This window comes from Bos taurus, chromosome 3 (genome assembly GCF_002263795.3).
Source record: "Bos taurus isolate L1 Dominette 01449 registration number 42190680 breed Hereford chromosome 3, ARS-UCD2.0, whole genome shotgun sequence".
Taxonomy (NCBI): Eukaryota; Metazoa; Chordata; class Mammalia; order Artiodactyla; family Bovidae; genus Bos; species Bos taurus.
Genome location: NC_037330.1, coordinates 18,332,773 through 18,356,001, shown reverse-complemented (window position 1 = coordinate 18,356,001; position 23,229 = coordinate 18,332,773).

Below are 23,229 nucleotides of genomic sequence, written 5' to 3'. Positions count from 1 at the left end.
CTGCCCCCAATCCCTCCCAGCATCAGAGTCTTTTCCAATGAGTCAACCCTTTGCATGAGGTGGCCAAAGTACTGGAGTTTCAGCTTTAGTATCATTCTTTCCAAAGAAATCCCAGGGCTGATCTCCTTTAGAATGGACTGGTTGGATCTCCTTGCAGTCCAAGGGACTCTCAAGAGTCTTCTCCAACACCACAGTTCAAAAGCATCAATTCTTCAGTGCTCAGCCTTCTTCACAGTCCAACACTCACATCCATACATGACCACAGGAAAAACCATAGCCTTGACTAGATGGACCTTTGTTGGCAAAGTAATGTCTCTGCTTTTCAATATGTTATCTAGGTTGGTCATAACTTTCCTTCCAAGCAGTAAGCGTCTTTTAATTTCATGGCTGCAGTCACCATCTGTAGTGATTGTGGAGCCCCAAAAAATAAAGTCTGACACTGTTTCCACTCTTTCCACTCTTTCCCCATCTATTTCCCATGAAGTGATGGGACCGGATGCCATGATCATTGTTTTCTGAATGTTGAACTTTAAGCCAACTTTTTCACTCTCCACTTTCACTTTCATCAAGAGGCTTTTTAGTTCCTCTTCACTTTCTGCCATAAGGGTGGTGTCATCTGCATATCTGAGGTTATTGATATTTCTCCCAGCAATCTTGATTCCAGCTGTGCTTCTTCCAGTCCAGCTTTTCTCATGATGTACTCTGCATAGAAGTTAAATAAGCAGGGTGACAATATACAGCCTTGACGTACTCCTTTTCCTATTTGGAACCAGTCTGTTGTTCCATGTCCAGTTCTAACTGTTGCTTCCTGACCTGCATATAGGTTTCTCAAGAGGCAGGTCAGGTGGTCTGGTATTCCCATCTCTTTCAGAATTTTCCACAGTTTATTGTGATCCACACAGTCCAAGGCTTTGGCATAGTCAATAAAGCAGAACTAGATGTTTTTCTGGAACTCTCTTGCTTTTTCCACGATCCCGTGGATGTTGGCAATTTGATCTCTGGTTCCTCTGCCTTTTCTAAACCCAGCTTGAACCTCAGGAAGTTCACGGTTCATGTATTGCTGAAGCCTTGCTTGGAGAATTTTGAGCATTACTTTACTAGGGTGTGAGATGAGTGCAATTGTGTGGTAGTTTGAGCATTCTTTGGCATTGCATTTCTTTGGGATTGGAATGAAAACTGACCTTTTCCAGTCCTGTGGCCACTGCTGAGTTGTCCAAATTTGCTGGCATATTGGGTGCAGCACTTTCACAGCATCATCTTTCAGGATTTGGAATAGCTCAACTGGAATTCCATCACCTCCACTAGCTTTGTTCGTAGTGATGCTTCCTAAGGCCCACTTGACTTCACATTCCAGGATGTCTGGCTCTAGGTCAGTGATCACATCATCGTGATTATCTGGGTCATGAAGATCTTTTTTGTACAGTTCTTTTGTATATTCTTGCCACCTCTTCTTAATATCTTCTGCTTCTGTTAGGTCCATACCATTTCTGTCCTTTATCAAGCCCATCTTTGCATGAAATGTTCCCTTGGTATCTCTAATTGTCTTGAAGAGATCTCTAGTCTTTCTCATTCTGTTGTTTTCCTCTATTTCTTTGCATTGATCACTGAGGAAGGCTTTCTTATCTCTTCTTGTTATTCTTTGGAACTATGAATTCAGATGCTTATATCTTTCCTTTTCTCCTTTGCTTTTTGCTTCTCTTCTTTTCACAGCTATTTGTAAGGCCTCCCCAGACAGCCATTTTGCTTTTTTGCATTTCTTTTCCATGGGGATGGTCTTGATCCCTGTCTCCTGTACAATGTCACGAACCTCATTTCACAGTTCATCAGGCACTCTATCTATCAGATCTAGGCCCTTAAATCTATTTCTCACTTCCACTGTATAATCATAAGGGATTTGATTTAGGTCATACCTGAGTGGTCCAGTGGTTTTCCCTACTTTCGTCAATTTAAGTCTGAATTTGGCAATAAGGAGTTCATGGTCTGTGCCACAGTCAGCTCCTGTTCTTTTTTTTGCTGACTGTATAGAGCTTCTCCATCTTTGGCTGCAAAGAACATAATCAATCTGATTTCGGTGTTGACCAGCTGGTGATGTCCACGTGTAGAGTCTTCTCTTGTGTTGTTGGAAGAGGGTGTTTGCTATGACCGAGGTCAGGGGTGGCAGCCAAGAGGAGCTACCCGGCATCCAAGGTTAGGGGCGACAGCCGAGAGGAGCTACCCCGTGTCCGAGGTCAGGGGCGGCGGCCGGGAGGAGCTACCCCACACCAGAGGCCAGGGGTTGCGGCTGGGAGGAGCTACTTCACGCTCGAAGCCAGGGGTGGCAGCCGGGAGGGCCAACCCCACATCCAAGGAGCCACAGCTGCGTGGGCACAGGAGGGCCTAGAGGAGCTATGCCACGTTGAAGGTCAGGAAGGGCGGCAGTGAGGAGATACCCCTCGTCCAAGGTAAGGGGCAGTGGCTGCGCTTTGCTGTAGCAGCTGTGAAGAGATACCCCATGCCCAAGGTAAGAAAAACCCAAGTAAGACGGTAAGTGTTGCAGAGGGCATCAGAGGGCAGACACACTGAAACCATACTCACAGGAAACTAGTCAATCTAATCACACTAGGACCACAGCCTTGTCTAACTCAGTGAAACTAAGCCATGCCTGTGGGGCAACCCAAGACGGGCGGGTCATGGTGGAGACATCTGACAGAATGTGGTCCACTGGCCAAGGGAATGGCAAACCACTTCAGTATTCTTGCCTTGAGAACCCCATGAATAGTATGAAAAGGCAAAATGATAGGATACTGAAAGAGAAACTCCCCGGGTCAGTAGGTGCCCAATACGCTACTGGAGATCAGTGGAGAACTAACTCCAGAAAGAATGAAGGGATGGAGCCAAAGCAAAAAGAATACCTAGCTGTGGATGTGACTGGTGATAGAAGCAAGGTCCAATGCTGTAAAGAGCAATATTGCATAGGAACCTGGAATGTCAGGCCCATGAATCAAGGCAAATTGGAAGTGGTCAAACAGGAGATGGCAAGAGTGAATGTCGACATTCTAGGAATCAGCGAACTCAAATGGACTGGAATGGGTGAATTTAACTCAGATGACCATTATATCTACTACTGCAGACAGAAATCCCTCAGAAGAAATGGAGTAGCCATCATGGTCAACAAAAAAGTCCGTAATGCAGTACTTGGATGCAATCTCAAAAACGACAGAATGATCTGTGTTCGTTTCCAAGGCAAACCGTTCAATATCACAATAATCCAAGTCTATGCCCCAACCAGTAATGCTGAAGAAGCTGAAGTTGAACGGTTCTATGAAGACCTACAAGACCTTTAGAACTAACACCCCAAAAAGATGTCCTTTTCATTATAGGGGACTGGAATGCAAAAGTAGGAAGTCAAGAAACACCTGGAGCTGGATCATTAGAGGGGGCTAATTTACCTATACTGGAATCTAAGTTGTTGAGTCCTTAAGTCCTGTCCCCCCAACCCCCTCAGCAGACCATCTCATTTGTATATTTCAAATTCTCTCTCTGTTTCCTCTTCTCTAGTAGCCTCACTATGGGAAACTGCTTCACTTACCCTTCATGTCTATGTTCTAATGAAGGATTGAAGACCAGTAAACCTTTGAAACTTTAATCCTAGAAAAAGTTGGTAAAGCCAGAAACACATCTAAGTGTTTGGAAACAGAGAGTGATTCTCCATTTCATCTTTTTTTCTAATTATTTTATTGTAGTCATTAGGAAATCATAAGATTTTCATCAGTGATCATCATGGAAAAATGAACAAAATAGGTAATATAAGAGAAAATTTGATGTATCTAAATAATTTTTAAAAAACGAACAAATGCCTTGCAAATTCTATACTTCCTTGTGTCAAATAGCTTCATAATACAAATAGAGTATTTATAAATGTCTACTGGTACCTTCTGAAAGAGATGGGAATACCAGACCACCTGATCTGCCTCTTGAGAAATCTGTATGCAGGTCAGGAAGCAATAGTTAGAACTGGACATGGAACAACAGACTGGTTCCAAATAGGAAAAGGAGTACGTCAAGGCTGTATATTGTCACCCTGCTTATTTAACTTCTATGCAGAGTACATCATGAGAAACGCTGGACTGGAAGAAACACAAGCTGGAATCAAGATTGCTGGGAGAAATATCAATAACCTCAGATATGCAGATGACACCACCCTTATGGCAGAAAGTGAAGAGGAACTAAAAAGCCTCTTGATGGAAGTGAAAGTGGAGAGTGAAAAAGTTGGCTTAAAGCTCAACATTCAGAAAACGAAGATCATGGCATCCGGTCCCAGCACTTCATGGGAAACAGATGGGGAAACAGAAGAAACAGTGTCAGACTTTATTTTTGGGGGCTCCAAAATCACTACAGATGGTGACTGCAGCCATGAAATTAAAAGACACTTACTCCTTGGAAGGAAAGTTATGACCAACCTAGATAGCATATTCAAAAGCAGAGACATGCCTTTGCCAACAAAGGTCCATCTAGTCAAGGCTATGGTTTTTCCTGTGGTCACGTATGGATGTGAGTGTTGGACTGTGAAAAAGGCTGAGCGCCAAAGAATTGATGCTTTTGAACTGTGGTGTTGGAGAAGACTCTTGAGAGTCCCTTGGACTGCAAGGAGATCCAACCAGTCCATTCTAAAGGAGATCAGCCCTGGGATTTCTTTGGAAGGAATGATGCTGAAGCTGAAACTCCAGTACTTTGGCCACCTCATGCGAAGAGTTGACTCATTGGAAAAGACTCTGATGCTGGGAGGGATTGGGGGCAAGAGGAGAAGGGGACGACAGAGGATGAGATGGCTGGATGGCATCATTGACTCAATGGACGTGAGTGTGAGTGAACTCCGGGAGTTGGTGATGGACAGGGAGGCCTGGCATGCTGCGATTCATGGGGTCACAAAGAGTCAGACACGACTGAGCGACTGAACTGACCTGACTGGTACCTCTATGTATTTAGTAAGTAGAACTTGTCTCACTTTCACTTAATATACTCCCCAAAGCTGGTAAAATGTTGCTTAGAATAGGTGTAAGAGTCTGGGTTAGTGGCCTTTTAATTATGCCAAATGGTTTATTATTAGAGAAGAAGCTGACCTCTGTTTATTGGCTGGATTCATTTCCAGTCAAATCCAACATTGCCTCAGTCATGATCTTTTTCTTGTTCTACATCCTTTTTCTCATTGGTGCCATAGCTTGTATACTCACCTTTATTGCATGTAGTATTTTTATTTATTTTTATTTTATATTTGATTATAGTTGATTTACAAAGTTGCGTTAGTTTCAGGTATACAGCAAAGTGATTCAGTTATGCAGATACATATATACATTCTTTTTCAAATTATTTTCCCCTTTTTGTTATTGTGGTATATTGAGTAGAGTTCCTTGTGCTATACAGTAGGTCTTTGTTGACCTACTATATTTATAGTAGTTTGGGTAAGTCAGTCCCAAACTCCCAGTTTTTCTCTCCCCCTACTTTTTCCTTTGGTAACCACAAGTTTGCTTTCTAAAGTCTGTGAGTCTGTTTCTGTTTTGTAAACAATTTATCTGTATCTTTTTAGATTCCACATATAGGTAATATTGTATAATATTTTGTCTTTCTCTGTTTAGCTTATTTAACTTAATATGATAATCTCTAAGTCCATCCATGTTGCTGCAAATGCTATTATTCCATTTTTTTAAATGGCTGAGTAATAGTCCATTGTATATACCACACCTTCTCTATCCATCCATTCATTGGGCAATGGACATTTAAGTTGCTTCTACATCTTGGTTATTGTAAACAGCCCTGCAATGAACGTTGTGGTGCATGTGCCCTTTCAAATCATAGTTTTCTCTGGATATATGCCCAGGGGTGGGATTGCTGGATCATATGGCGGTTCTATTTTTAGCTTCTTAAGTAACCTCTGTACTATTCTCCATAGTGGCTATATCAGTTTACATTCCTGCCAGCAGTGTAGGAGGACCCCCTTTTCTCCACACCCTCTCCAGTATTTATTGTTTATAGACTTTTTAATAATGGTCATTCTGACTGGTGTGAGGTGATATCTCATTATAGTTTTGATTTGAGTTTCTCTAATAGTTACTGCTACTGAGCATCTTTTTATGTGTCTCTCAGCCATCTGTATATGTTCTTTGGAGAAATGCCTATAGAGGCCTTCCACCCACTTTTTGATTGGATTTTTTTTTATATTGAGGTGCATGAATTGTTTGTAAATTTTGGATATTAATCCCTTGTTAGTTGCATTTTTTGTAAATATTTTCTCCCATCCTGTGGGTTCTCTTTTTATTTTATTTATGATTTCCTTTGGTGTGCAAAAGCCTTTGAGTTTCATTAGGTCCCATTTGTTTATTTTTGGTTTTGTTTCCATTACTTTAGGAGATGGGTCAAAAAATATATTGCTATGATTTATGTGAAAGAATGTTCTTCCTATGTTTTCCTCTAAGAGTTTTACAATATTTGGTATTACATTTGGATGTTTAATCCATGTTCTTGGATTGGAAGACTCAATTTTGTCAAAATGATTATGCCACCCAAGGCAATCTACAGATTCAATGAAATTCCTGTCAAATCAACAGTTTTTCACAGAACTAGAACAAAAAAAATTTAAATTTGTGTGGAGGCCCAAAAGACCCTGAATGGCCAAAGCAATCTTGAGAAAGAGAAATGAAGCTGGAGGAATCAGGCTCCCTGACTTCAAACTATACTACAAGACTATAATCATCAAAACAGTATGGTACTAGCACGGAAAACAAATATAGATTAATGGGACAGGATAGAAAGCCCAGAAATAAACCCACACATGTATGATCAGTTAATCTATGACAAAGGTTGTTGCTGAGTTGCTCAGTCGTGTCTGATTCTTTGTGAACCCATGGACTGCAGCTCACTAGGCTCCTCTGTCCATGGTATTTCACAGGCAAAAATACTGGACTGGGTTACCATTTCCTACTCCAGGGGATCTTCCTGGCCCAGGAATCAATCTCACATCTCCTGCTAGTCTCCTGCATTGCACACAGATTCTTTACCACTGAGCCACTGGGGAGTTTGACAAAGGAGGCAAGTCAATATAATGGAGATAAATGGTGCTGGGAAAACTGGACAGCTATGTGTAAAAGAATGAAATTAAAACATTCTTTAATGCCATACATAAAAATAAACTATGTGTGGTATTATTTTAAAAGGTCCTTTCTGGTTATCTCATAACTCAAAACACAGAAGTCTCTCATAACACAGGACTATGACTTAGCAGTAGTAGTAGTGTTAGTCGCTCAGTCATGTCTGACTCTTTTTGACCCCATGGACTATAGCCTGCAAGGCTCCTCTGTCCATGGAATTCTCCAGGTAAGAATACTGGACTAGGTCGCCATTCCCTTCTCCAGGGGATTTTCCTGACCCAGGGATTGAATCCAGGCCTCCTGCATTGCAGGCAGATTCTTTACCATCTAAGCCACCAAGGAAACCCCAGACTATGACTTACACTCCAACAAAACAACCAATATGCATGCAGTATGTCCAGTTTAAACTGACCTTCAGTTTCCCATATCTAAATGTCATCTTTATCTAGAAAGTTTAAGGAAAGAAGAATTTTTTTTTCTTTGGTGCTCCTAATTTGGCCACTCAGAGTTTCTCCTCAATGCCATATGTGCCTCCCTGGCAGTATAGACATGCTTTGAAGAGTGCTTTGACTTCACTTAGTATCCTTGGCACAGAAATGTTTTATCCATAGAATACTGATACACAGGTCGTAGTAGAGGGAAAATCTCTGATTGTACACACCATATGACTCGTTTCTCAACAGAACTGCATCTAATTCAACTCTTCACAAGGGTTCCATATGTATGCACTCCAGTTTCTAACCTTTGACCTTGTAGAGCATACCTGCTGTCTCACTTTTACCTTTCATCTTAGAAGGGGAATATGTAATTCTTTTTGAATTATTTTAGAATACTTTTGGTATAATTTATAATGGGTAATTGCCTTCAATTTGACTAAAGCAAATCATCGATCGTCTTAACAGTCTGGAATATAATTTTTTTCATTATATTTGTACTTCAGATGAGTTTGGTCAAGGAATTATGGGTATCACTGATAAATATACACTCACAGAGTAAAGGCAAACTAACATTGATTCAAGGAACTGGTAAAGTTTTATACACTTCTAAATTTCATATTTAGAGATTAAAGAGTGGGGAAATTACAAATGAATGGAGTGCAGAGCCCCTGGAAGAATGGAAAGTACTTTGGTTTAAGAATCAGAAACCTATACCCAGATCATAGCAGCACTTCTAATCATCTGCACAACAGGGGCAAGTTAATCTCTTTGAGTCTCATTTACTTAACCTACAATAGATTTTGTTTGGGTGAGATTAAACATGATATTTAAATTTCCAATGATTCTTTGGTAATTAGCATTTATTCAATGATGAAATATAATGGAATTATAATTATATATAAAGCATATATAATGATTGATATAAATTTGCATATATATGCATATAAAGCATATAAATGATGGATATATAGATATAAATTGGTTACCATTTAGAGTTAACTACCATATCAATTCAGTTCAGTTCAGTGTCTCAGTCGTGTCTGACTCTTTGCAACCCCATGGACCACAGGACGCCAGGCTTCCCTGTCCATCACCAACTCCCGGAGCTTGCTCAAACTCTCGTTCATTGAGTCAGTGATGCCATCCAACCATCTCATCCTCTGTTGTCCCCACCTCCTGCCTTCAATCTTTCCCAGCATCAGGGTCTTTTCCAAAAAGTCAGTTCTTCACATCAGGTGGCCAAAGCATTGGAGTTTCAGCTTCAGCATCAGTCTTTTCAATGAATATTCAGGACTGATTTCCTTTAGGATTGACTGGTTTGATCTCTTTGCTGTCTAAGAGAATTTCAAGGGTCTTCTCCAACACCACAGTTCAAAAGCATCAATTATTTGGTGCTCAGCTTTCTTTATGGTCCAACTCTCACATATACTCAGTTATTTGTATGTGTGTCACTACTAGTATAACAATAATTTTATTTTCTTCCACTAATAAAGTAATATGACTAGTGTTCTATTTCTCAAATAGCATGACTTAAAATTTGGATAGTTCTTAAAATAAAATGTTAAAAGCTGGATAGAACATGTTCTAAGTTTAATCAGAGGAATGAGACTATTCTTTTGGTCTTTCATATAATTTCTTTCTCTAATAGTGGCTTGCAATCTTGAACACCCATTGATGAACTGTACTTTAGTTTGAAATCCAAAGGTGAAGGTGGAAAAAAAGAAGCTCAAGTTTCTGGGGGGAGGAGAAGATGATGGAGCATCAGATTCTGATTTAAGGAATTATCACTCATTTTGGTTAGAGTAAATGTGCTTTGCTTTGATTTTTTTCTTTTAATCTGTAAATTATGGGAATGATCTTTAAAGTCTGTACTAGTTTTCACATTGTGAACTTTGCTTTTTGATTTTATATCAATAAACTTTCTACTGAGTTATTATTTTTTGTACCTATTTTTCTACTCCTTGTTATGTCTCTTTCTGTTTATAATAAACTCACATATTTTTCTTGCTAGGGAGGAGTATACTTTTAATTGTTTTTATTTGACTAGAAATTACAGGACCCCATTAGCCTCCATTGCTAAAGGATATTTCAATTAATATCTTTGACAGAGAAAGTCTGTGACTCATCAATGTTATTTTCAGAGGTTGTGTGGTCTCAGGAAATAGCCACTTGGGGTCATGTTTAATAATGATTGCTCTGATAATCACAGTTGACTAGAGTATCTGAGATCAACTCCTCAATATAAAACATTTCTTCTTATAAATGCTTTGGACAGTGATTAGACTGAGGAAAAGATAAATGTGATTGAGTTTTGCCTTCTTTGGACTTTGAATAGTATCCAGATATTTTCCTGTCATCTAGGTGTCCAAAGGTAGAAAAGAGAAATATGCATCTGACCCCATAGCAGAAGGCTGTATTTGTTTTTGTGAGGATGAAAGAGAAGACAAAATGTAACTTGATGAAACGTTTATTGTCAATTTTTATGCAATACAATTTTCTGGATCCTGTATCCAGGTGGTCATGACAATAAATTAAAAAACAGCAGTAGAGTGTTCCAGTGGTGGTACAAAAGATGCAAATATTCTAAATCTTAAACTACTACATTTTTTTGTTGTTTAGGACACAGAATATGTTACAATGTTATTAGAGAAATTTTGACTCCTAGACCATGTCTCTGAGCTTCTTGGATAGGTTTATCAACAATCAATTAAATCAACCTGGAATACATAAAATTATTTTAAATGCTCACTTTATTCCAGAGCATCCAATCACTTTGTCATATAGTTCTAAATATGTTCCAAATGCAATTTACTTCTTCTATCCACTATTTTCTAAGAGCTCAATGATTATGGAGCCTTACAAAAAAGCCTTGTACCAAAGAAAAGAAATAGAATACAGTACCACAGTTAAATAGAAAATCAGATATATACCCCCACTACCAAAAGAAAGGATCATGTTAAATATCTTAATTCCATGTTGTGTGTCTCATTTCTCCTTTGGATTATTTCTTATCTTGAGTTAGTTTGTCTTCCTTTGGTTTCAAATTATTATTCAAAGTAATAGCACCTTTGTTCTTTGATATATTCATAGAGTGGGGTGTTGCAAGGAACCTGAATCTGTTCTCTCTCTTCCATGGTAACCTCTGACCTCAGAGTCTCCTGTCTGCTTATCATCAACATCCTGATTGTATTTTCTCATGGTCCCTGATGGACTTGATCCATACTCTTGCTTTTGCCTTTCCCCACTCCATGTGGTTACACTGCTTGATAAATACCTAAAACTATTTTTCTTCAATTCCCAAAGGGGCTTGGCTATCAAGTGAGTGACTGCCACTTGAATGCCCATAGCTGTCCCTTGACTGGCCATGACTATATACTTGTCTTTCATTGGTGCTGAATCCAGACTGACCCTGGATATGTCCTGATTGTCCATCACTTGATCCTTGTGTTGCTAAATTTGTGCTGGATCTTACCAGATCATGAGAAGATGAATCTCCTAAGTGCTGCTGGTTGGATTCATGTACGTCTATTGTATTGAACTCTGATCGTCTATGCCTCAATTCTAATTGTTCATGAATATTTTCCCCCCAATACTCCTTACTATCACTATGGGATCTTTGACTTCTAGTTGAACTAGAATCTGATTGGCTGTGGGCTGATAAGGGTTTTCCATGGTTAGAGGCAGAGTGGTTACTAAGCTGACTGCTATGAGTAGACCCCAACCTTCCAGACTGAACATGGATATCTCTTGACTGTGCCTGAGTTGCTACTGAAGGTCTATGACTAGATCCCTGTCCTCCAGTTGTACAAAATCCAGAATGATTATGGGAATAAATTGACTTCTCATCACTTATCTCTGATTGTCCAGGACTTGAATCTTGTCTTCCTATTTTTTCAGTTGCTTTTGATCCCATGTAGTCAAAACTAGAAACTGATTGTCCATGACTAGATGCTCGCTTGGTTGCAGCTTGGTCTGTTGACCTAAAAGGACTAGAATTATGACTGCTTGTTCTGCTACCACTAGAAGGTCCATAACCAGACTGCCCATAGTCATATTCGGCACTCCCATAACTGCCATGTCTCCAGGCTTGATCTGATCTATGTCTTTGTCTGCCACTGATCTGTGACGTAGAATGACTTTTACCAAAATGGGCATGAGTGTGACTTGATTGTCTGTTTGACCATGTGGATTGTCCATGACCAGAGTGCACATGGCCGGTGGTGTTTCCTGACTGCCCATGAGCAGTTCCGTGTCTCCCTCTCACTGTAGTTCCTGACTCTCCATGTTGAGATCCAGCCTGCCCATGAGTGGATCCTGAGTGGCTCTGTGAGACTTCTGAATGCCTTTCACTGTCTCGAGTCTCACTGTGACTGGATCCCTGTCTTCCTTCCTGACTGGACCCTGACCATGTAGATTGTCCCTGCCTGGAGTGGCCATGTTGGCTGGTGTCTCCTGACTGCCCATGAGCAGTTCCATGTCTCCCTCTCACTGTAGTTCCTGACTCTCCATGTTGAGATCCAGCCTGCCCATGAGTGGATCCTGAGTGGCTCTGTGAAACATGTGAATGCCTTTCACTGTCGTGAGTCTCACTGTGATTGGATCCCCGTCTTCCCACCTGACTGGACCCTGACCGTGTAGATTGTCCCTGCCTGGAGTGGCCATGTCTGGTGGTGTCTCCTGACTGCCCATGAGCAGTTCGGTGTCTCCCTCTCACTGTGGCTCCTGACTCTCCATGTTGAGATCCAGCCTGCCCATGAGTGGACCCTGAGTGTCTCTCTGAGACTCCTGCATGCCTTTCACTGTCGCTAGCCTCACTGTGACTGTACCCCCGTCTTCCTTCCTGACTGGACCCTGATCGTGTAGATTGTCCCTGCCTGGAGTGGCCATGTCTGGTGGTGTCTCCTAACTGCCCATGAGCAGTTCCATGTCTCCCTCTCACTGTAGTTCCTGACTCTCCATGTTGAGATCCAGCCTGCCCATGAGTGGATCCTGAGTGGCTCTGTGAAACATGTGAATGCCTTCCACTGTCAGTGGCCTCACTGTGACTGGATCCCTGTCTTCTCTCCTGACTGGACCCTGACCATGTAGATTGTCCCTGACTGGAGTGGTCATGTCTGCTGGTGTCTCCTGACTGCCCATGAGCAGTTCTGTGTCTCCCTCTCACTGTAGTTCCTGACTCTCCATGTTGAGATCCAGCCTGCCCATGAGTGGATCCTGAGTGGCTCTGTGAAACATGTGAATGCCTTTCACTGTCGTGAGTCTCACTGTGATTGGATCCCCGTCTTCCCACCTGACTGGACCCTGACCGTGTAGATTGTCCCTGCCTGGAGTGGCCATGTCTGGTGGTGTCTCCTGACTGCCCATGAGCAGTTCGGTGTCTCCCTCTCACTGTGGCTCCTGACTCTCCATGTTGAGATCCAGCCTGCCCATGAGTGGACCCTGAGTGTCTCTCTGAGACTCCTGCATGCCTTTCACTGTCGCTAGCCTCACTGTGACTGTACCCCCGTCTTCCTTCCTGACTGGACCCTGATTGTGTAGATTGTCCCTGCCTGGAGTGGCCATGTCTGGTGGTGTCTCCTAACTGCCCATGAGCAGTTCCATGTCTCCCTCTCACTGTAGTTCCTGACTCTCCATGTTGAGATCCAGCCTGCCCATGAGTGGATCCTGAGTGGCTCTGTGAAACATGTGAATGCCTTCCACTGTCAGTGGCCTCACTGTGACTGGATCCCTGTCTTCTCTCCTGACTGGACCCTGACCATGTAGATTGTCCCTGACTGGAGTGGTCATGTCTGCTGGTGTCTCCTGACTGCCCATGAGCAGTTCTGTGTCTCCCTCTCACTGTAGTTCCTGACTCTCCATGTTGAGATCCAGCCTGCCCATGAGTGGATCCTGAGTGGCTCTCTGAGACATCCGAATGCCTTTCACTGTCGTGAGTCTCACTGTGACTGGATCCCCGTCTTCCCACCTGACTGGACCCTGACCGTGTAGATTGTCCCTGCCTGGAGTGGCCATGTCTGGTGGTGTCTCCTGACTGCCCATGAGCAGTTCGGTGTCTCCCTCTCACTGTGGCTCCTGACTCTCCATGTTGAGATCCAGCCTGCCCATGAGTGGATCCTGAGTGTCTCTGTGAGACTTCTGAATGCCTTTCACTGTCACTAGCCTCACTGTTACTGGATCCCCGTCTCCCCACCTGTCTGGACCCTGACCGTGTAGATTGTCCCTGCCTGGAGTGGCCATGTCTGCTGGTGTCTCCTAACTGCCCATGACCAGTTCCGTGTCTCCCTCTCACTGTGGTTCCTGACTCTCCATGTTGAGATCCAGCCTGCCCATGAGCGGATCTTGAGTGTCTCTGTGAGACTTCTGAATGCCTTTCACTATCACTAGAGGACTGATCTGAGCCAATCTCATGATGTCCAAAGCCTGAAGACTGACATGAGCCTGATCTATGTTGTCCAAAGCCAGAAGACTGATTTGAAGTTGACCCATGTTGGCCAAAGCCAGATGATTGTCCTGAGCCCAATTCATGATGGCCATAGCCAGACTGCTGTGATCTACGCTCATGGTGTTCAAAGCCAGAAGACTGACCAGAGCTTGAACCAGGTTGGCCAAAGCTTGAGGACTGACCTGAACCAGATCCATGTTGGACACAGGTAGACTGTCCTGATATAGACTTCTGGTGTCCAAAGCCAGAGGACTGAGCTGAGCCTGATCCATATTGTCCTGCACCAGAGTACTGACATGAGCCTGACCCATGTTGACCATAGCAAGACTGTCCTGATGTAGACTCATGGTGTCCAAAGCCAGAGGACTGACCTGAGCCACACCCACAATGTCCAAAGCCAGAGTACTGACCTGAGCCTGACTCATGTTGGCCAAAGCCAGAAGATTGACCTGAGCTGGATCTACGTTGACCACATTTAGAAGTTTCATTTGAACCACACCTCTTTTGATGAGAGTTTGAAGAGTATCCACAGGAACCAGATCCATGTTGACCATAAGTAGAAGACTGACTTACTCCTGACCCATATTGTCCACAACAAGAGGACTGACATGAACCTGTTCCCTGTTGTCCTCCACAATTCTGTGGTTGACCACATGTTCTAGATCCATATCCTTTCTGCCTAGTAGACTGGCTATAGGAGCTAGGCTCATGTTGACCATACCCAGAGGCCCAACCTCCTGAGATACATCTATGACCTTCTCCACTACTTCCTGATTGATAACCTGATTGGGTATAGCTAGATTGGTTTCCTTGCTCTCCAAATCTACCTGCCTGACAAGAACTAGAAGTGTTTTTTTGTCTTCCACACCCACCTGAATTGCTGGAACCACATGCATGACTTTCCCTCCCACCATCTTCTGAACCTTTAGAGCTAGACCCATGTTTTTGTCTTGCATAACTTGCCTGAGTAGAGTTTGATTCATATTCATATGACAGATGACCATGACCTCTCCCTCTACCACTCTTTGATCCAGAATTGTATTCATACCCAGATACCCTAGAGGGGCTAACATGTGACTTGTTTCTTTTTCCCTCCAGTTCTTCAGAGCTGGAACCATGTCTTTCTTTGCCATTACTCCATGAGTAACCAGAGCTGGACCCATGGTGCCTTTTTCCAGATCTCTTTTGGTTCTCTGAGCTAGATAAACCACCTTGCCTTCTCAGCCTTCTGGAGCCAGACTCGTGTCTGTGTTTTGGAGTTCCCCTAGAGCCCTCAGAACTATAACCATGCTCCTCTCCCTCACTCCAACTTGAATATCTGTAACCTGAGTTTTGTCCTGATGCGTCCTCTTCTTCACCTTCCGTTTCACTTTCTTCCTCCTGGTGTCGGTGACTATGCCTGTGCTTCTTTGACCCTGAAGCTTTGCAGTATTCTTTGCTGAGAACCTTGTTGCAGGCCATAGCCAGTTTGAATACCATCAGAAGAAACTCAGTAAAGTCCAGTCTTCGGTCATGATCTCGGTCCAGTATATGCATGATGACATCCACTGTGTCTGGATCATCCGGGTTCTGTGTACAAGCAACACACCAAAGAAGACCTGGTCAGTCTAGTCCATATGCTCAGCTAAAATATCTGGGTAAAGCTGTAGAATTGTGGGAGGCTTCCCTTGTGTCTCAGTAAAGAATCCGCCTGCAATGTGGAGACCTGGGTTTGATCCCTGGGATGGAAGATCTCCTGGAGAAGGGAAAGACTACCCACTCAAGGATTCTGGCCTGGAGAATTCCATGGGTTGTATAATCCATGGGATTGCAAAGAGTCAGACATGACTGAGGGAATGTTTGATGTTAGGTATTTTAATCCAATCAAGAAATACTTTAGGCTAAAACAGCCTAACAACACCTAGCAGGTGTGAAGAGGTAATAAAAAAGAATAAAGGCCATTGGGATCCTCAGTGCATATAGTTCAAGGACCTAAGCTGGAGAAGTAGATACTCAGGTATGGTAAATAAGGGGGAGTTGAATAAACCAAATTCAGTACCTGGTGTGTTTAACATACATTTTAAGCCTTGCCTGCTAATATATTCTATGTTATGATCTATAATTTTGAAGCTAATAACTGAGTCCTTCCCAAGTAAATAGAAAAAAATATTCTTGTATTTTGTTTTCAGTTTTTAGTCACCTTGGTTACTTGATCAACACCCCTTATACATGTCCCTCTCTATATCTTTTCTTCCTCATTTGCTAGGGTAATTTATAAATTGATAGTGCAAATTTATCATTTGCTTTTTTAGAAGGAAAAACCTGGGGACATGAAAAAGTCTGATGGTCTATATGGTAGGAGGAAGAAAATGATCACCTCTTTTAAAATAAATGCTGCCTCAACAGACTTTCTGATGTCCCCCAAAAGTACCACTCATAGTGTGAGCTCAAAGACCATGGGGATTGCACACTTTTTAGCTATTCCTTGCTCATAAACAGAGAGTGTACAGGATGCTAGTAGTTTTCAGTCCTGGTACATGGTCCTCACCTTCAGAATTGGACGAAACTCTTTCTCCAGAAGTTCCTTTAGTTCATCCTTGCTCAGTGTACCACATTCCCCATCCTGCTTGGTGTATTTGTAGAAAGTATCAATTACAGTGACAACACTTCTCAAGAGATTGGTCATCTTTTTGCAGGTTTAAGTGAACCTGAAGGGAAAAAAAAAAAAAAAAAAGATCCTATCATTCATTTTATTTTAACGCATAAACAGTTCTGATTTTAATAGTAATCATCCCGAGTTTTCAAATATCTTGTCTCTTTAAACCAAAATACCTTAACAAGTAAGAATAGGTCAGGGGTGATACAATACACATAAATACCGTGAAAGCTAATCTTGTTAACGTTGAGTTGCTTTGCTAAGATCGAGCCATACATGGCATGTTATTGACTGACCTAGGACTAGATTTCAGATCTCCATGTCCTGGATGAATATATTCTCTACACAGCGTCTCTACACTTTGTGTACTTTGGTGTTCTGGGTGTTGTCTTGGGGCTTCCAAAATTTCTAGAATTACCGAGATATATTGCTCCAGTCTTTCTGGCTAGTTTCACTGTTTTTGTTTGTTTTTTAAATCAAACGTACCAGACCATCTAACATGCATACCTGTCTCCCCTCTGGGTACCAGCAGCTAAATTGGACCGATAAGGGATTTAGCAAATTAACAGTGGACAAAGTGGGCTAACTCTATCCTGTTGCTTTAGAAGCATGAGATAGCCCTCATCAAAGCTCTCAAGATATCCGAATCTCTGCTTTAACCAAACTCTGTTTTCTTTCAGTAATCAGGGGAAAAGATTCAGCAATGCAAACTGCAGTTTGACTAGAGGATGATTAAATCTTGGAGCTCTGAAAGTTGCCACTGAACAAGGATGGGTTTCTACAACAGTGCTGGTCTTTTCCCTATTTCAGCTGTACAACCCAGAAAATATAGCACAAAAAATGACTAGGAAGAGAATGTGGAACAGCCTATAAGAAACAAATTTCTACTTACATTATTTTCCATAACAAAGAAAAATTTATTCTAAAAAGACCCTGGAATAAACTAACTGACCAAACAAATAAGCAAACAAAAGAAGAAAAAAGAAAGAAACGAAAAGGAGGGAAGGCAAGAAAACCAAATATATATTAACTCTGTTTTAGCTCATACCCCTGTATTTATACCATGAACAATAGCCAACCAAACATCCACTGATGTAGCTGGATGAGTTTTCTCTCACCTGGTTCACCAAAGGAAAAAGTAGGATAAAGCCTGATGCAGCTTGCAGGGCGACAAAGGATTGAGCTAGTGGCCCTTATATAGCTAACATGTGGGTGCTGCCTTCTGTGGGTTGGACTGGTTCATTTTCAACAATCCTATCTCCTCCTCTGTGTTTATCTTCCTTTATCATCTCTGAGATGATTGCAGAAAGGCTGGTACCAGCCCACCCTCCAATATGAGAACATGTCGTACAACACTTTTCTCAGGGCCATACACTTGTGAAAAGCAGAGATTATGTTTTAGAGGACAAACGTAGTTCAATCCCTTTACTGTCCACCAAAAGTAGCAAAATGTAAGCTACTTGGCAGTGTGTAATAGATGCTTATGTAATTGGAATGAACCTGGGCCACCAGGCTACCTAGTTAATGTCTTTTTTGCAATAATAATAGCTACTACTTATTGAGAATTTAGTATGTACTAGATACTGTGCTGAATTCTTTTCACATATCATCTCACTGAATCTCTACAACATTTCTATGAAGTTTGTACTGTATTCCATTTTACAGATGAAGAAACAGATTCAGAGATCATAAGAACCCTCTCTAAGGTAACTCAGCTTGTAAGTGGAGGAACTAGGGTTTGAACTGTATCTATCTTATTATAATGCCCTTTCTTTTAACCATTATACTAGCTTACCTCTACTATATACACCTATTACACAAAAAAGCATGCAGTTTTAGGAAATGTATGAAAGTATATAAAAGGAGTATTATCAGCCAGGAAGAGAAGAAATGTACTCTCTGGAAGGCTTTTTTCTAGGCTATAAAATTATGTTAATGGGCTATACATGAAAGTCATGTTTTTCAGAAGTGTTCAAGGTGAACTTAGAGGGGGCTTTCTTCTAGCATTCTGCTGTTCATTGGTAGTCTGGCAGTTTGGGGCCTAGACCCTTGGGAAAATGTCATTTATGTACATGAAGTATGTACATACATGTACATGAAATGTAATACCTGAGGGAACTGCCTGACATGGCAGTTTTACATGCTTACATATTTATTCTTTGCAATAATCCTGTGAGGTCAGTATTATTGTCATTCTCATTTTACAAATAAGGAAATGAAAGCATAGAGAAATTTAATAATTTGTCCAAAATCACATCTCGGAAACAGCAACACTAGCATAGCAACCCATACTGTCTAATGCTAAAGCCTGCCTCTTAATCACATATATACCACATATTTGGGGTCAGTCAGTTCCTATTTGGGTGCTCCTTCAGGGAAGCCATTTATTTTATTTACCTCACCGTCTTAGACAATGCCTAGTACTTAGTTAACAGTTAGAACGTCTGCTCACAAAATGTTAATGGATATACCACTGATACATCCATTGCTTTCCTAGTCAGGGATTCCCTGACCAAAATGACCACACGGAAAGTGATGTCATCCCATGGATATTATGGTCATTTTCAATTGTGTGTATCTTTTGGAATTGTGCTTGTCTTCACTGAGATGACTCTTGTGTCAGGAGGACTTTCAGCCCCCCAGACTCCACACTGAAGTACATTTTTAAAGTCATCCTTGCCCTGCAACTTCAGGATTCTAGTTGCATTGCTTGCCCACTCTCAGAACTCTGCCACTCACGCTTGTATTTTCTGTGTTCAGGTCTCTTTTCTGAGTTGCAGATCACACTAGGTAAAAATATTGACATAGGAGTCAGGAATATCTGAGTTTAAATTTCAGCTCTGTCTCTTATAGGTAGTGTTCCTTGGACGATTATCTGATCCTCTAAGCCTCAGTTTTCCAATTTCAATAATAGCTACTTCACTATAGAGATAAGATAACGTGAAATTGTTTAGGACTTACCTGGCATATAATAAATGCTTAGTAAACTGTAAAATTATTGCAAGATACTTTAAAATATTTTATAGCAACTATCACAGTGTTTTATCCATAGGAGGCACTCAATCATGTTTGATAAAAATAAATCAGGAGCTAACTGTAGGCCTTTAAAGGCAGAAATACTCCTTATCTGTCAAAAGCATTGCTCCAGAAGATGTCATGCTCCAGAAGATGTCATGACTTTTTTAATAACAATTTTATTGAGATGTAATGAACATACCATAAAATTCAACCTTTTAAAGTATATAATTCAGTGGCTTTTAGCATACTCACAGAATTGTGCAGCTAGGTTTTAGTTAGTGTTCTTAAGTTTCTTCACTTATCAATGCTTCTGTTTTCCCTCTGTAATAACTGCAAGGTGTTCTTAGTGTCAGGGGAATAAGTGGACACCTGTCAGATCATTTCAGCTACAATTTTGGAGAATAGTTATTATCCTACCAGAGACCTAAGCACTATCTGGAAAGAAAACAAAATAATGTAGGGATCCATTTGATGACACATGCAGAGAATTTTCCTGCCTGGCTTCTGAAAGATTGTTTAGTCCGGTGAAGCAGAGGCCTGGAGTCAGGGGTTAGGGCACAACTCACCTTACCATTTCTCTGTATCTGGACCTTCTTCTTGCAGTATTAACTCATCTCATCAGACTCTTTGATTTTAGGCCCATTTAGTGAAGTTGTGCACTGTTGGCAAAAGGATTGTCTTGAGAGGGAAGTAACACCTTAGAATATTAAAAACAACTTTCATTATACCTGTAAAAGTTCTAGCTTTGGGTTTTTTCACTGAATATCAGCTAAATTTTGTTTCCTATCTCACCATATTCAAGGGGGGCCCTCTTCAAGTTAAATTAGTCTCCGTTAGCTTCCTGTTAAGTTCAAAGGAAATTCTGTAAAGGACGTGCCTTAGGGCCTAAATGATCCTGTCCCTATCATTAAGAACCAAACATTTCCTCTGTGCTGGGACTCTTAGGAGTTTGGGGTTTCTGAACGAACTTGACTTAGAACTGATAACCTCAGAGTTGATCCAGGGACACTGATAGCTATTAAATGTCTTTTCTATAAAAGCAATTTAGGGAACTGTTCTTGGCTCATAATATGATGTAGTAGGAAGAATACTGACTTTGCAGTAAGACAGAGTGTTTTTATATTACAGCTCCAACATTTACTACCTATAATACCTTGGACACATTTCTAAATCTGAGTCTCTTTCCATTTCTGTGAAATGAGAATAATGTCAGACATGTGAGACAAGATAATATTAGGGTAATGTTGACCACATAAATAAATTTTTAAAAAAGAATTTAATTTCTTTTCTTTCCTTCTTATGTTCAGATTTAATCTGACTGGTAGGGGGTTATCAGTAGATTTTGTTAGTGATGTTTCTTGGAGATGGTTCTTAACTGTTCCCTCCTGGTAATCTCTCTCCCTAAGTGAAATCAGAGGCCAATTGGGTTGAACTGTTGGAATATAGCCTTCAAAGGAGCTTATATTTTCTGTTACGAGAAGTTTGTTTACGAGAAGTTTGTGGTGAAGATGGAACCATTAGCCACACCATCTGAGAATGTCCCCACACCTAGATCCGTTTCTTGTTTTCTTACATCACTGTTGATATCTCAAGATTCATATACTGGAGCAACAGTCTCACAAAGAGATGTCTACTGACACATCCAGGCTTTTAGTCATAATGGGAAGCTTCAGTGACTCATTCTGTGCAGATGGAAGTGAGATGCGCCAGCTGGGGCCTCCAGATGCTTGTTAAAATCTACTCAGGGCCATTTCTGAAGGCTGAGTCTCAGAAACTCAAGTGGTTTTTGCAGTCACAGTATCCATCACCTGTGATAACAATATGACAAAGAGGCTGCTCCCTGATGGATATGGAAACTTACTGACTAGATAAACCTGACCAAAGAAGAAGGAACTTGGATTAGCACTGGAGTTTAGGATTCTCTAGATCATCTAGAATTTGTATTTTGACAATTTGCAACATATGGTTATTAAGTAAGGCAGGGGATTTTTTCCCTTACAACACATATAATCTGTACAATAAAAGTAATTTACCGGAAAGGCTGTATATATATATGCTCAAAAAGTTAACAGGAGCTCTTCCTTCAAAACATTCAGAGCATCACATTCTTTTAAATATCACTTGGTAGGTGAAAATATTGGCTGTTTAAGCATGAATTTGATTTTTTGAATCATTTATAAGCATTTGGAACCACGTTTCATTACAAAGAGAATAACTCATAAGATTTTTTAAAAGGAGGGAGAGTCCATTTTTAAGTATGAATTGAAAGTAACCAAATTAATTTCTTCAGTACAGTGGCTCTCAGCAATTCCTGTTACTTCAGCAAGCATATTTTTGAGGACTTGCTGTGCTCCTATGACCATTTTCTTTGTGTGAATGCGCTTCCAGTGGTGAGGCAGTCCAAGATTGTATGAAATAGTATAATGAAGCTAGATTAGGACTGAATATTGGCCTGGAGTTTGGCATCAGAAAAGACTGTTGTTATTCATTTGCTCAGTTGTGTCTGACTCTACGTGACCCCATGGACTGCAGCACGCCAGGCTTCCCTGTCCTTCACCAACTCCCGGAGTTTGCTCAAACTCATGTCCATTGAGTCAGTGATGCCATCCAACCATCTCATCCTCTGTCTCCCCTTCTCCTCCTGTCTTCAATCTTTCCCAGCATCAGGGTCTTTTCCAATGAGTCGACTCTTCACATCAGGTTGCCAAAGTATTAGAGCTTCAGCCTCAGTCCTTCCAATGAATATTCAGGGTTGATTTCCTTTAGGATTGACTGGTTTGATCTCCTTGCTATCCAAGGGGCTCTCAAGAGTCTTCTCCAGCACCACAGTTTGAAAGCATCAGTTCCTCGAGATATAAGCAGAGAGTAACATGGAAATTTACAATACCATATGTAAAATATATATAGCCAATGGGAATTTGCTGTATAACTCAGAAAACTCAAACAGGGGCTCTGTGACAATCTAGAAGGGTGAGATGGGGAGGGAGATGGGCGGGAGGTTTGGGAAGGAGGGGTGTACCTATGTCTGATTCTTATTAATATATGACAGAAAACCACAAAATTCTGTAAATCAATAATCTTTCAATTAAAAAAATAAAAATAATTCTTCAGCATTGAGCCTTCTTTATGGTCCAACTCTCACATCCATACATGACTACTGAAAAAACCATAGCTTTGGTTGGACCTTTGTCAGCAAAGTATGTCTTTGCTCTTTAACATGCTGTCTAGGTTTGTCATAGCTTTTCTTCTGAGGAGCAAGAGTCTTTATATCAGAAAAAAAATTGGCAACAGTTTAAGATTTATATGTACATGGTACACACACTCATACACATTCACTCCTCTCTACACATATTCCCACACACATTTAATATACATTATTGAAAAGTTATAATATGCAAAGGCCAGTGCTAAGCATGGTCTCTTCTATGAAGGTATATTAGTTTGGGATTATTTATGAGCCTCAGGTTTTCCATCACATCCTTTCAACAATCTTGGCACTCTCCTGTTTGAAAGCATATTGAGGATTTGCGATTTTGGATTGCCCAGGATACACTATGTGCACACAATTACACAAAT